At 43.0% G+C, this 15,227-nt stretch overlaps 1 protein-coding gene across 1 annotated transcript in view; it reads left to right on the top strand.

The window, feature by feature from the left end:
* Nucleotides 1-15,227, top strand: part of CARMIL3 (capping protein regulator and myosin 1 linker 3) — a 1,019,681-nt gene that overhangs the window by 258,337 nt on the left and 746,117 nt on the right. The gene's annotated exons all lie outside the window — the stretch shown is intronic.

The raw sequence follows: 15,227 nt of genomic DNA, 5'->3' as shown, positions 1-15,227 counted from the left end.
TTATCTAAAATCGAAAGTTCAAAAGTTCCATGTGGTGGCCATCTAAGGTCACCGTCTTTCTTTGTATAGCGGACCCAGTAATCATTATATACTATAGGACCCACCCCATGTCGACTATAAAGATCATGTATTGGAGTTCCAACTGGAGGTATCGGACACGAGTCCTCCAACCGGGAATCCATTGCGCAACATTGGAAAATACGAAACAAACCACTATGGCTAGGCATCGTGCACACTAACCTAGTATCAAACTTCAAGGATTACCGAAGTAATTAAACCTCGTGTAAGTCAAAACCCTCGGTTTTTGGCAATTGCAACTGTCAAATAATACTAAGAACCAATACTAAGAACCACAAATGCAATGGAACCATGCAATACAACAAAGCCTTAAGGCTACCACAAAGCTCGGAGAGCTAACAACAAAGCCTGAGGAGGCTATAACAAAGCTCAGTGAGCTATTACAACAAAGCCTTAAAAGGCTACAACAAAGCTTTCGAGAAGCTAGAACAACCACTAAGGACTGGGAGCGACCCACAAATACTTAACTCAGAACTTCAATGGCGTCACCAGGAAGGCCCGTCTATCGTCTCGCTTGTACGTAAGGTCTGCGCCGGGCGTCGAAGACAGGTCGACAGTCAGGGCATCGGTCCGTCGCAGCCGTCAGGAGGCGGGAATCTTCGCAGGGAAAATCTTTGGGCCACTTATTTCGACAACAGGATCGATGAAGCGGGGTGCACCTTCCCTCGGAGATTTCACACGAAGTTCCTCACGATCATCAGGCTTTGGACCGGTACCGCTGAAGTCGCCCCACGTTGGGCGCCAACTGAAGGACTGGACTTTTAACAGAACCAGCGGTGCCAGGGAACAACACCTATAACCTTCATGGGATACCTGTTTCGGCGCACAAACTACAGAGACACGGGACACTTCCTTCGGCGTCAAAGATCAGCGTTTATTACTGCAGGGAAACAAGAGTCATTAGAAGTACATAGGCATGTAAGTTCTGCGAGTCTGCTTCGAATTGCATATGTAGGTCGCTCTCTTTTATACAAAATGTTGCCATTGCACAACATGTGAACAAAAGGTTATAATTCAGTTCCCACAGTAAAACTTCAAAAGGGTCGCTTTCATGTGTTCATAATCCCGGAACATAATTACAGTAGTAATGTCGGTTCCCAACTGTAAAAGTACATCTTCCCACCATTAGGCACACTCATTAGAGTTGTAAATGACAAGGAGAAAGAGACAAGGACAGCTGCAAGGAAGTCAGACACGTGTAGAGAAAAGAGTGTGGGGGTAATATCGGAAGCATGATCGTGGGATCAAAGAACTGTATCCCACCGCCTGCATGGCTGTCACAATAGACCGGTACAACCAGATTACCCTCAAGCTGGGCCATCTGCCTTCGCTGTGTCATTCCTCCGGCCATAAAGACGCATGAAAGGAATATGCGTCTTCCGCCAGGCTTGGGAACTAGAAGGTCAGGGAGCGAACAGTTACCTGCTCGCTGACTACGTGAGGGCAAGAAACAAAATGGATGCCGTATCTAAAATGGAACCCGAGGGTTCAGATGAAGAACACGTAATATTAGGCGAACCCTACCAGGTAGTGTAACGAAAATACACACACTTGCCGAACTCGCCATTTACGGTTCGTAGATACCAAACTCGTCCATATTCGGTAATGCCCAGAACGCCGTAATAATTTTTACGGAACCTCACAGGGGGATCAAATATTCGTAATACAGCACACTGTCCCAGTTTTGTGCACAGACTGGAGTGTGTGCTGCAGCACAGACTGGGACAGTACTCCGAATCCATAATATAATCCTATGGGTTTTGCATTTTTCAGTTACATTCTTTAGGTAACTGGCACCTCCATTCAATGGAAAACAAGGGTGGATTATGTGGTATGTTGTGGCAGATGCACTCAAAAACAGGCATTGAAAATGCAACAGGTCTCGCCTTTGATTAAGTTAAAAAGCCATTTGCTTACGTAATGGTATTGTATAATAAAAGCAAATGGCTTTATCTTAATGAAAGGCAAGACCTATTGCATTTTTCCACTCTGCTGCCTATCCCAGTCTTCGACCTCTTCCACTTCCCAGACTCTCCCTACCCAGAATCTTCACTTGCAGCCTCTTCCAGTTCCCAAACACTCCCCCACCCTCTTCCATGTTCCACTCCTCAGACTCTCCCAGTCCCCAGTCTCTTCCACTCCACAGACTCATCCTACCAACTCCTCACACAGACGTCTACATTCAATGGGCTCTTCTATTCCCCAGACACCTCGACTTTCAAAAATGAAGTTTAAAATGGTGACACACAAATTCTTCTGGCCTTGGAGCACAATATTTGGATGGTGTTCCTGGAAAAAGTAAATAAGGACGAAAAGACAGGCTGCTTGTCAGATGCCCTGCAAAGCACATTCCCCAAAAAACAATTTGTATAGAGACACAGAGCCTTTCAATGCGCACAAACGCACCTATAAATGTGAATATATTTTCATCTTCTCACATTGTCGCCTCACATCTGCAAGCTATGCAAATTTTATTATTGGAGCGTTTCAGGCAACATTTGTCTTTAGCTGGCAGGCATAAGTCTTTAGGAATGCAATCTCTAACATTTTGCCTTAGGAAACTCAGGGGGTTCAGAGCTTTTTAGACAGTAAAACCGAAAAGACATGTTTGGCACAATTGTGCTGAACAGGACACCTTGGTGTACAGCATCATCCAGTGCCAGTGCCCGTGGTGCTCAATTTAAACTTACTGTGAACGAGGGAAGGCTGAGCGAGCGGTGGTGCCAAGATTTCAAGTTGTGTACAGGCCCGGGCAGGACTTTCTGCTTTTTTGCCAACACTCTGGGCAGCGCTGCCACAAGGAAACCCTCACCTTGCAGGCTCGAAAACGTTTGAGCAGCACAGGGACTGGAGGCACACAGAAGCTTAAGAACTCAGGAGCTTCCGTAGATTAGATAACTAACGCACGTTGTCACGTTGGGGTCAGGAGAGCTCGAGGGCTCCGGCTCTGACGTGCGGTGCGGTGCGGTGCTGCTGCGCCTGCGCAGAGCCGAGCTCCGAGAACAGCATGCTGGAGCAGCGCTTGCAAAACGGCGGCCGTGTGGCACTGGCCGCCCGTTGCGGCGGCCTTTATAATTTATTTGAGGACTCTGACTGACAGAAGTCAATGTCCCCAAATAAATTATAAAGGCCACCGCAACGGGCCAGTGCCTCTCGGCCGCCGCCCTCAAATTAGCGCCGCCTGGGGCGGACCGCCCCCCTCGCCCCCCCCTAGCTACGCGGGTGAGTCACGGCACTCAGAGTGGTGCAAGCCACTCCTACCTGACCCGCCCACTCACCCGCCCCAAACCAGGCATATCCTCCCTCCCGCCCCCAACCAGGCATACCCCTGCATTCATACCATTTTATTTTCTGCTTCTCGCACTCCAGTGCCCTAATGGAGCAGCCACCACTGTCTGCCTCACCTTCCGTTTAAAAAAAAACCTTTGGTACTGACGTCATTAAGGGAGGAGGACCAACTGGAGGATGTAGAGATGGGCTAAAAGACAACCCTCGCAACATATTCGAGGAGCGTGACATCAAAAACAGGAGAAGTCGGCCTCTCCGGGGCACAGCAACTTCAATCCAGTTCGGAGGCCAGATCATTGACCGAATCCAGTGGTGAGGAGAATCCAGACCCAAACACTCTGACCGGGAATATGGCTACCCAGTTGCAACCACTGGCCGCACAAATACTTCATGCTCTGGCAGAGCACCTCCCTTCTCGAGGTCAGGTGTCAAGCCCAGAGACTGAACAGCACCCTTCTATGCTACCACTGTTTTTTGGGCCATTGGCACCAACAGAAGGCTCTTGGAGCCGAAAGCTATCCCTTCTACGGCCACACACTCTTTTGATGGTAAAGAGGTACACAGCCCATGTACGCAGGTGAGCCTTATGATGCTCCCTATGACCAAGAACCGAGGTACAACCTGCGTGACGACTAAGAGATTGATCCCCCGGGCGAAACAGACCCAGGCCTATATCAGGCAAAACTCTCCCTGCCTGATGATACTGCCTCCTATCATGAGGCCATCACAAAGAAGACATCCATGTCATCCAGGAAGATGATATGGCCTGGTTAAAATACACTCCAAAACACACTGTACATTTCCCATGTTAAATGGAATGCTGAAAACAGCACCCAAGACATTCCAGGAGCCAGTTAAAGGCCAGGTACGAAATGAAGGAACTCCTCCAACACTTCCCAGAGCAATACAAACTGTGTGGTCTGGAGCTTGTTGGCTAAGGAAAATACGTCTCCAATACCACAGTCCACTGCACTCTCCACGTAGCCGACAATACAGCTAGAGTTGTTAACACCAGCATCCTGATCTAGCATCATGTCTGGCTCCATGTCTCTCACTTAAAGCCAGAAGTCCAAGAACATCTGTTAAACCTGTGTTCGATGGTGAACATCTGTTCGGGCTGCAGGTGGATCAGTTGCTTGGGAAACTAAAGAAGGACAAGGATACAGCTAAGGTGATGAGGGCCTTTCAGGCGCCATCACCACAATGGTCGTTTCGTGGGTCTCAGTACAAGAGCAGTAGTAAATCAACTACCCGGAATCTCGTGCATCCTACCAAAGGCACCAGCAATACCACCCACAGTCTACACTGGGGTCCTCAAGGGGTGATTACAGGGGCAATAATATCAAGGACAGGAAAGAGGCATGGCTGGGGGAGCTGCCTGCATCAAGTAGTGACTCCCTGTCACTCCCCTTCCATCACGCTATACCTGCCCGGGGAAGACTACAGAGGTTTCTTCCACAATGGGAAGAGTTTACCGCCGACAAATGGGTACTTTCCAACAACACAGTTACTGCCTAGAACTCACTTAAACCCCACTAACCCTCCCAACCAGAACACACATCCTCCCTGCAGAACATCCGCACTTCCTTCAAGAGATGTCCAGGCACTTATTCTCAAGGGAGCATTGCAAAACCAAGGCAGGGGAGTCTACTCTCTGTATTTTCTCATTTCCAAAAATGACTGATCTTTAAGGCCAATTGTCGACCTCAGGCCCCTCAACAAGTACATCCTCTCACAACAATTTCATATGGTCACTCTGCAGGATGTCATCCCTCTTCTGCAAGGCAACTTAATGACAGTGCTTGATCCAAAGGACGCCTTCATTGTTTTCTGTGTGCATGTACTGCAGTACCAGTGGTAGGCCATGTGTGATTCTTGACTTACTCCAAGGTGGATATTTAAGTACATACAAGGTTGTTAGAGATGCATTTTGTGACTTGAAGTTTTCTTATTCCTATGTGACTGTATGTTTTGTATCCTAACCTACTCCTTACATTTTCCTTAGTACCCTCCCATTTTGCAGTAATTATTCTCCATTTTTTCACAACTCCCCCTTGTCCCTCTCACATTTACGATTAAATCCTATATTTAAAGTATGGGGAGATCTCCACCACCGGGACACAGCTATCCATACTAAAAAGATCCGAAACTGGATGTTGAGATTTCTTTTTTTTAAAGTTCAAATAACTTTATTGAAAAGAATTTGAAGTGACTAAACACAATATGCAGTATAAATATACATCGTTGCCTTCCAAGATCATTACATACAAAACAAAAGAATCAGACTTATAATGTGAGAATGAGACAACACAATGCGAAATAAATAAAATACATATGTGAACTAGGTACATAGAAGAAACTTATGGAACTATTAGGGAATCTAGGGTGGCTTAAGAACCTCCTGTAGAAAGGGATGTGGTGGTGAACATTGTTTAGCACTTGAATCAATAAAGATTGTAACAGGCGACCATAAGTCAGCACGTTTGATGGCCATGCGAGGAGGGCATACAAAAGCAATAGCTAAACTATGATTATGGCAAACAGTATACCACCAAGCCCTATAAGAAATTTTCGGTGAGTCTTTCCAATTGACAGTAATTTGTTGAAAGGCAACCGCCAGTAAAAAGTCGATAATCTTGACGTTAATGAGAGTATCGTCTTAAATGGGTGAAAGACTACTGTAGCGGAGTAGGAGAGACAGACCGCAGACCAGGTCGTGGGATATAGGGTTTTATTTTAATAAATGATTTCTTTTTTTTTGGATGAGTGTCTTTCACGGGAAGAGGCAGCTGGATCCGTCGTGACGGTGCTGGTCTTAGGAGTCTGCCTTTAAACTGGTCCCTTGTCTTCGTAAGGTCTTCTATCCCAGAACCGGTAGATAGGGTAGTTCAGCGTCTTCCTCCGGGTTTGAAGCGTAATGGAACTCAAAAGAACAAAAGAGGACAAGAATCAGACGTCCGTCTGAGAACTATGCTTATAGGGGACCCGGGGTGTGAGGGGATCACCAGTGCTATTTTACCTTGTATAGCCTTAAGGGCTGGAGTGTAACAGAGAGTGCAAAAGGAGGGGGGGGATTGTAGAGGAGTGATGAAGCTTGGAAGGACGTGCCCACTCTAACCCAATTCACTACCTCCTGTCAGACCCGCCCCTCCTCCCAACCCAAGTCGACACCCGTTGTTGTACCTGGGAGAGCCAGACTCCTCCGCGAGTCTGGCTGGGCGATTCGCCAGAACGTTGGCCTCCTGGCTTCTCGTCTGCTTCTTTCTGTTCGTCGTTTCTTCGGTCTGCTGCTCCTTCTTCCCTCCGGTCGCGTACACAGGAATCTGCTCGATCTCCAGCGTCGGTGACGTCACACGCCGTTTTTAGGACTTCCTCCCTTTTTACCAATGCTTCCGCGGCCACGTCACTTCCGGGCGGTTCTTTCACAGCTGTATACGCCTCCTTAAAGGGCCACTCGTCTTCCTTCTCCTCTTGTGTCCCCCACAGCGGATCTTCCTCGTAACTCCAGTCATTCTGTGTTTGTCGAAAAGAGGGGAGAGGAGAGGCAAGCCACCAGTCTAATGAAGGCGCCTTATCCTCAAGTGTCGAGTACTCCCGGTTACAACTACCTAAAAAGATGTGAGTGAAAGAGAAGGGGAACTTAGTGTCGTAGATTAAGTTAATTTGAGACCATACTTGTTTCCAGAAGCGGTGTGCTTGTGAGCAATTAAATAACATGTGAAATAGGTCAGCCTTGGGGGAGGAGCATGTGCAACATGTATCTGGAGTAGAGGGGAAGCTTTTACATAGAGTGGCAGGTGTGAGTAACAGTCTATTGTAGACAAAGAATAATGGTTGGGTAATATTTGCTGTTCTAGAGGCTTTACGTAATTTGGTCCATATACCTTTCCACATTGATAGTGGCCAGCAAGTAGTAAAATCTTGTTCCCAAGCTACTTCTGTTTTTGTCTTCTGTCTATTGTTATCAATGCCTTGTAAATGTTTGTATTTAATAGAGGCTTTGGATGTGGTCAGTAACAAGGTGTGAAGACTGATAGAGGATTCTGAGGTGTCAGAAGTGTTTGGTGTAATGGGAAAGTTTGAGAGAGATTCCAACACAGTTGCTTTAAGTAAATTATATTTATTGATAAAGGAGGCAGGTAAATTAAATACCTGCTTGAGCGTATCAAAAGGTATAAATTGTGAATCTGAAAATAATTGATAGATCCATATCAATCCTCTTTGTCTCCAAGTTTTGCAGTAAAAGGGTTTGTTCTGGATCAATACGTTTTTATTATGCCAAATCGTTGAATTGAAGAAGGGTTGTTTAGAATCATAAGGAGAGTGTGAAGGTATCTCGAAAAATTTGGAAGTGTGCTTTATTATGGGAGTTGAGATGGATTGTGGCTTGCGAGAAAAAGAAAGGTATTTGCAGAATCAATAAGGAGTTAGAAAGAGACATTCCACTGACGTCCAGAGAGGACAATCATCTGTAGAGTCCATCAACCATAGAGAGGCCTGACGCAATAGGAAAGCTTTCTGGTAAGCCTGAACATCTGGAAAATTAACTCCTCCTTCTGATCTAGGGGGAATTAATTTTAAGAGGGACATTCTAGGTTGTTTATTACCCCACAGAAAAGAGTATAAAATGGAGTTAACTTTTTTAAGTAGTTTAGTCGTAATTGGGACCGGATGTTCGAGATGGTGTATAAAACTATGGGTGATAGCATCATCTTTATGGTATCCAGGAGATCCCACCAAGACAAATAAAGAGGGTGCCATTTAGCAGGCAATTCTGAAATTTTTTGAAAACACTTATTCATACATAAGATTACTGTTTCTAAAATTGAAGTGTAGACCTAGATATTTGATATTATTCGGACTCCATTTAAAGTGAGAGGCTTGAAATTCTGAACTAAAAGTATATTTTGTTAAAGGCAATATTTTGCATTTGTCATTATTCAGCTTGTATCCAGAAATAGAAGAGTAAGCTTTCACCTCTTCTAAAAAGGCAGGAATTGATTCTTCTGGCTTGGATATGAAGAGCAGAATGTCATCGGCATAACCCGCAAGTTTGATATGAACATTCAATGTTTGGAACCCACAGATATTGGGGTTTTGGTGCAGTTTGGATAGAAATGGCTCAAGGGCTAAATTAAAGAGGAAAGGTGATAAAGGACAACCTTGACACACTCCTCTGCCTAGATTTAATAAAAAGGGGAAATTAAGCCATTAGCACATATTGCTGCACGAAAATTGGAGTAAAAAAGAGATAACAAGTTTATAAAATTCGAGCCAAATCCAAACCATTTTAGAGTATAAAATAAATATTTCCATTCAACTCTATCGAAAGACTTTTCGGCATCTAGCGCTATTGCCGGCAAAGAATGATCAAGATTGGATGCTTTGGATAGAATATCGAAAAAGAATCACGTATCATCAGTAATAACCCGACCCTTGACAAAGCCAGATTGTTCTTTCCCTAGTAAATTCGGTAAATAAGAATCTAGACGCATGGCTAAAGCTTTAGAAAAAAATTTATAGTCGATATTAACCAGTGAGATAGGCCTATAGTTTTTGCAATACTTGGGATCCTTACCTTCCTCAGGGATAAGACAAATGCGAGCCTCTGAAAAAGAACCGGATGAATTATTGGAAGAGAGAAAAAAACGTATAAGTGAATGTAGCCTGGGGATTAAAAGCTTAGAAAATGAGTATAGAAATCTACAGTAAAGCCATCCGGACCAGGGGCTTTGTCCTTTTTAAGGTTTTGGAGAGCATTGAGTAGTTCCTGCTGGGAGAGATCAGATTCTAATTGAGATAGGTCCGTGGGTAACTGCTGAGGTTTTTGGATATAAGAAAAAAATTGCGCTAATGAGTGATCTGTAGGTTGAGTTTCTGAGGAATATAAGGAATTGTAAAAGAGAGAAAATTCATTTAATATTTCAGCATCTTTAAACTTTAAAACTGAATGTTCATCAAAGACAGAATCAATGTTAATTTGTGTTAGCGAATCTTTAAATAATTGGCAAATCTTTTCCCCGCTTTATTTTTACTCCCGTAGAATTTAGCGCTGGATTTTAACAAGTAAAGCGAAGCGTCTTTTGTTGACTTTTTATTAAATTCCAATTTAGCTTTGATAGGGGTTTTTAAACAATCCTCCGAATGAGATGCATAATATGAATGTTCAAGTGCCCTAATATCCTTGAGGAGATCTGTTGTAATCTTATGTGTGGATTTTTGTTTCTTTGCAACAAAGTTTATAAAGAAGTCTCTTGCTGATGCCTTAAATGCATCCCAAATAGTTGCAAGTGATAAAGATTCTGTATGATTTCTATCAAAGTAATCAGTAAAAAATGAGGTGAATGATGCTGAGAATTTGGGATTTAAAAGGAGAGTGTTGTTAAAACGCCACCTTCTAGGGGCATTGATCCTGGGCAATATATCAAAACCGATGGAGATGGGAGCATGGTCTGATAATAAAATGGGGCCAATATCTGCAAATGTGACAGATTGTGAAATGTTATGGGACACAAAAACATAATCAATTCTTGATTGGGTATAATGTTTTGAGAAATAAAAAGAGTATTTTCTGTTGGTTGGATTGCAGAGGCGCCAAGCATCAAGTAATATGTGTTGAGATATGGTGTGAGTAAATGATTTGTGTATCTTATTGGGGATGAAATGCACTTTTGAATTCCTATCTATAAAGGGATCTAATACTTGATTGCAATCTCCGGCCATAATAAAGTTATCTTCAATGCGTTTGGCTAAGGCAGGCCTAAAGGAGGTGTCCCCACCTGTAGGTGCATAGATATTTAGGAGGGAAATTGGAACAACTTTTAGTGATAATTTAACGATGAGCCATCTTCTTTCCGCATCTGTTTCCTGTGACAATAATTTGACTGGGAGAGATTTGCGGCATCATATCACCACTCCATTTCGTTTACCATCCCCAGGAGAAGAATAAGCCTCACCCACCCAACCCCTTTTTAATTTCATAGACTCAATTTCCGTAAGATGTGTTTCTTGCAAAAAGACAATGTCAGCATTCAACTTAGCTAAATGTGTTAAAACCCTCTGTCTCTTAATTGGAGAATTTAAGCCCCTAATGTTTCAAGAAATCAACTTAAGTGACATAACACATGAAACCAAAGTGCATATAGCAATTTAAAACGATAGTCCAATTCCATATAATGGAATAAACAACAATAAAAAAATCCAAGCTTATGATACTAAATCCCAAATTCATTAAAAAAAAAACACTGTAAAATATGAGAAGGAAAATGAGAAAATATGAAGAGAGGAGTGAGCTTAGAATGATGCAAGTTATAGAAGATGTATAAGCATATCCAAGAGTGCAGAGAAAGAAAAGTCACATGAGGAAAAGTTTGTGCATAGATTAGATGGTTAAGGAAAGAGATAGAGGAATATGTTGCAATATATGAAATGAAGAACAGAACAAAAAACATACCAGCAAATAACATACCTACAAAAAGGGAGACTCAGGGAAATACGTGAGGGGGGATGGAACCACATGGAGTAGGCAGCACGTCTGGGGTCGGCTGAACGGGGGAATCCGTGAGAGAGACCACGTTACAGGAATGAAAAATCTGTAGGGACGATGAATAATAAGTGTTAGAGTAAGTTTTGAGATGTACAGATAGAATATGCGCTAAGACCATCATTAACAGAAGCAGCAACAGTAAACTGATAAACTAGGCAAAGAAAATCGTCAACATAAAGTCTTTGAGATCAAAGAACGATGAGTAAAGGGGAAGATGATTAAGGATTAAATGAATAAGAGGACAAGGGAACAAAAAGAACATAATAAACCAATAAAACAAACAGAATTCAGGTCAAATAGAAAACAGGAAACGAAGTCTAGACAAACTGAGAGAACAATTTATACATACAACTCCAAACAGGGAAGATTGGAACCTGAATAACTGGGGGATATTATGTACAGAACCAACAATGAATAAATATTAGAACATGGAGGAGAATTAACATTTAATCTATGAGGAATTAGGAGCTATATAGCGTCAAGAAATTAACAAATTCAAGTAATAATCGATGAAGAGGGTCGTTGAGTGTCCATAGCAGTCGAGTTACATGAATTAATAAAACTCTGTAGCCTAACTGGATCTTCGAAAGTTGTAGTTCTATTATTATTTGTAACCTTAAACAGGCACGGATGAAAGAGGCCATAATGGGCACCCAGTGATCAGAGAGCTGGCCTCAAGTTGAGAAAAGCTTTTCGCCTGTTAGCAGTAGCTTTGGCATAGTACTGTGCAAAAAGCAGCATTGAACCAGACCAAGTAATGCGTTGAGCCGACTTGACCGCAGATAACAGCAAGTCTGTATACTCAGAAAGTATAAAATGACTCCTCTCAGTCTATGTGAGGGCGACATATTGGAGGAGGGACGACCTAGTCTGTGTGCCCTTTGGATATTGAGTGATGTGCCTTCTGCCAGGTGGAGCACCTTGGGAAGAAAAGAAGTGACGAAGGTGAGGGGGTCTGACCCCTCGACTCCCTCCGCCAGACCATAAATACGTAAATAATTTCTCCTGCTGTGATTTTCAAGGTCTTCGATGTGCTTCTGGAGCGTCGATACTTGAGACTGAAGTTGGGAGACATCCGCACAGGTATCACTAAAGGTGGAGATACTTTGTTCAACAGAGGTAACTCTTGTGTCGAGTTGAGACCAATTATCCGTAAGGACCTGTAACTTAGAGTTTGTTTCCTCCATGAAGGGCTGGAGGGCTCTATCTCATCCAACAACTTCTCCATGGAGACCGGAGAGGCTGATTTAGGAGGAGAAGGGGCGTTATGCTTTAGGCGTTTGGTGAGTGTCTTCCCGGATGGTGTAGGTAAGGAATCCATGTTGACCTCCTGGGAACTTGGTGCGAACTTCTGAGAGTCCTCCAGTCTAGAGTATGCAGTGAAAATCTTAGAATTGTTATTGAAAACGTGCTTTTGTTGCATTTTTGTAAATAAAACACCCTTCGTTCTTCCCATAAAGACACTAGCGTAGCCACCGAATAAAAATAGGCGCAAAAATGTGTCATGTAGTGTTGAGTTAAGAGTAGGAAGGGAGCCATGTGGATAGCACTAAAGATGCATGTATGTCATCCAGATCAGGTTTAAAATGCCCCATGAGACATAGGCAGAGCAGTCAGAAGTCATTAAAGAGTGGAGCAGCGCATGGTTCATATGAATGCCAAAAAGTTCCAATACTCAAAGGTAGTTACGCCATAAGGTATCCAGGAAATAATCAAAATGGCCACCAAAAAATGACTATCAGTCAAAAAGGCTGAGTAAACATGTACTTATTCGAAAGTGCCATATAACAACAGCTTGAGGATGACTTCATAGAAAATATGCTCAGGAAATCATTTAGAAAAATAAAAAGAGCTTCCTGTGAGCAGCAGCGTTATAGTTTTGCCAGGATTTGCCGGTCGTGGGCGTCATAAAATGGCGGCCGCGACTTTGTTGTAGCACTCAAGAGGCTTACTTACGAAATAAACGCATATCCACCACATTTGTGATGTTGCCGAAGAGGTCGAGGTGTTCATCTTCTGACGGTCTTTGTGGTTCCTGTTTTCGCCCGGCGCAACTTCGTGATGCAGTAACTCTTGGTCTCGCCGGAGCGCCTTAGCCAGACGACGCCATTCACCCCGGGCGCCAAGCCACGCCCCAATGTTGAGATTTCTGGCCATAAGTTTATGAATTGGATTTTGTAGTACTTCAAGTAGCACTAGTGGAGTACTTCTTCAAAATTCCCTGAGTTAAATATTTTGCACTTAACATTCAACTTCAAAAGCCTATCTAGTTCTTGGCATGATAGCTCAGATACTCAAGTACCAAAATATTACACTGATTTTAGTAGTTAATGTGGTAATGCATTTCCTTGCGCTTCAGTGCAACTCTATACTGTCAGCATCAGCATCATTATTAATATGGTAAGATTTCATCACATTTTAAATTCAATGCAACTGCTATTATGTATTTCACTCTTTCCATAGGTCTTCAGAGTAGTGCAGCATTGCCAGTTTAAAAGCAGCTTCACAGGATAATGCCTTAGTACCTGGTCAGTAAATGTTTTTCCTGGAAAGGAACTTAACCACAGTACAGCGCCATTTGTAGAGTTATAATCCTGGGAATTATTCCTTATGACATACCCTTCATTCTTTCTTCACCGTGCCAGTCTGTGGTCTTGATTAAGAAGAGGTACTTGCTCTTTTGCGACCCCCTCTGCACATGCTTGTATGCGCAGGGATGGCAATTTCACTTGGTAAGGTGTTTACTACACCAGGTAAATACAGGGTACGATAAAGTACACACCCTTAGAGTTTTCCTCTGTTTAATTTTAGGAGGTAAATGCTGCTAAAATGTATCTGGAAAAAAATCCTGATAAGTATTGGGACAGGTGAATTATGGTGTAGAATGCACAGAAATGTGCTCTCTATTCCTTACTGTTAGGGTAAAACGTATAATAGGTGCTTTTTACTGCACCAGATAAATTCAGATTTCCGCTGAATCAGATTTTATCGGGTGCGATAAATAACACTCTACCTTCTAGGACACTTGCTATTGAAGCCCAAGTGTCCTATTCTAATTGATCAACCTTAAAAATAATGGATGGTATGCTGGGAGTTTATCTTAGGAATGGGATATAACCAAGCAAACACTCAGACCTTAACTTTCTGTTGGTTCTCTGACTGGTGCGTTGGTTGCACTATTGAATGGACATGCACATCCTGTGGTAAAAGAAAGCTAGATGGTCTCAAACCCTACCTCCATGCTAAAAGACATCTTTTACAATTCAGGGATAGGGGGGTGATGTAATGACATAACCATTCACCCTTTCTTTTTAGGTCGAGCCTGGGCAGTAAATGCACTGCTCTGCGAGACATGCTGTATTAGAGTATGGATTTCAAGCTCCACCCACTCTCCGCCCATATTTCTCATTGGCTTTTGTCACTGTCCTTTGTAAATGCTGGCTTCTGATTCGATAATAGGCTTGTTAGTCTTTACTTAGTACCGCCTTGTCTTCATTTGTAACCTCCTTTGAGGACTGGCCCTTTTATTTCTTTTGTTACACAGTATGTCTGTAAGCACTATTTTCTTTAATGAGTTTCTCCTACAGCAGGCACCACATGCATTCGTGCAACATTTAGCGCACCATGCACACTTTCACTTTCCAAGCAGCCTGGGACAAAGGCGGCCACTTCTTTGAAATGAAATAGGTCTCGCATTTATTAGAGTTTGAGCTATTGGCATTGTAAATGACAATGCCTTTTTTTACGTGTCATTTATTAAAACATATAAATAAAAGGCATTGTCATTAACAATGCTAGTAGCTTAAACTCTTGCAAATGGCAAACCTGTTGCATTGCAAATGTTTGTTGTGTCTTGTCTAGAGACAGCTTTAGCAGTATGTAGTCGAACACCTATTGTCTCTAATACTCTAATATATTAAAATGTATGCATAACGTGGGCTTTGAGTCAGCTCCTTGCTGTGGTTGCCCTGTTCTTTGTTTGTCCCGCCTCAGGAGTATTACTTCTTTATTGTGTTTTGATTGCATGACTTGTGTCCTTCCACTGCATACATTCAGAGAGCTGGGTTTTTTTTCTTTTAGTACTTCATGTGAGTGCATGTGTTTTTTTGCTATCTCCATCATCTGCTGCTCCCCCTCCAAATCCTTCTGCTTTATATGTTGTATCCTCTTTCCTCCCACAGCTATTCCATTTCTTCGGCCTGTTTTTCTCAATTATAAAAAAGCCTCCTTTATCCTCTGCTGCTTTCGGCTCTCATCGACTTCATCCTCCCACCCGCTCCCACCCGCTCTCCACTGTTGCTCCCCCCTGTCTTTT

Source organism: Lissotriton helveticus, chromosome 5_1, assembly GCF_964261635.1.
Source record: "Lissotriton helveticus chromosome 5_1, aLisHel1.1, whole genome shotgun sequence".
Classification (NCBI taxonomy): Eukaryota; Metazoa; Chordata; class Amphibia; order Caudata; family Salamandridae; genus Lissotriton; species Lissotriton helveticus.
Note: the sequence above shows the minus strand (reverse complement) of the source record. Positions and strands in the feature narration are given on the sequence as shown.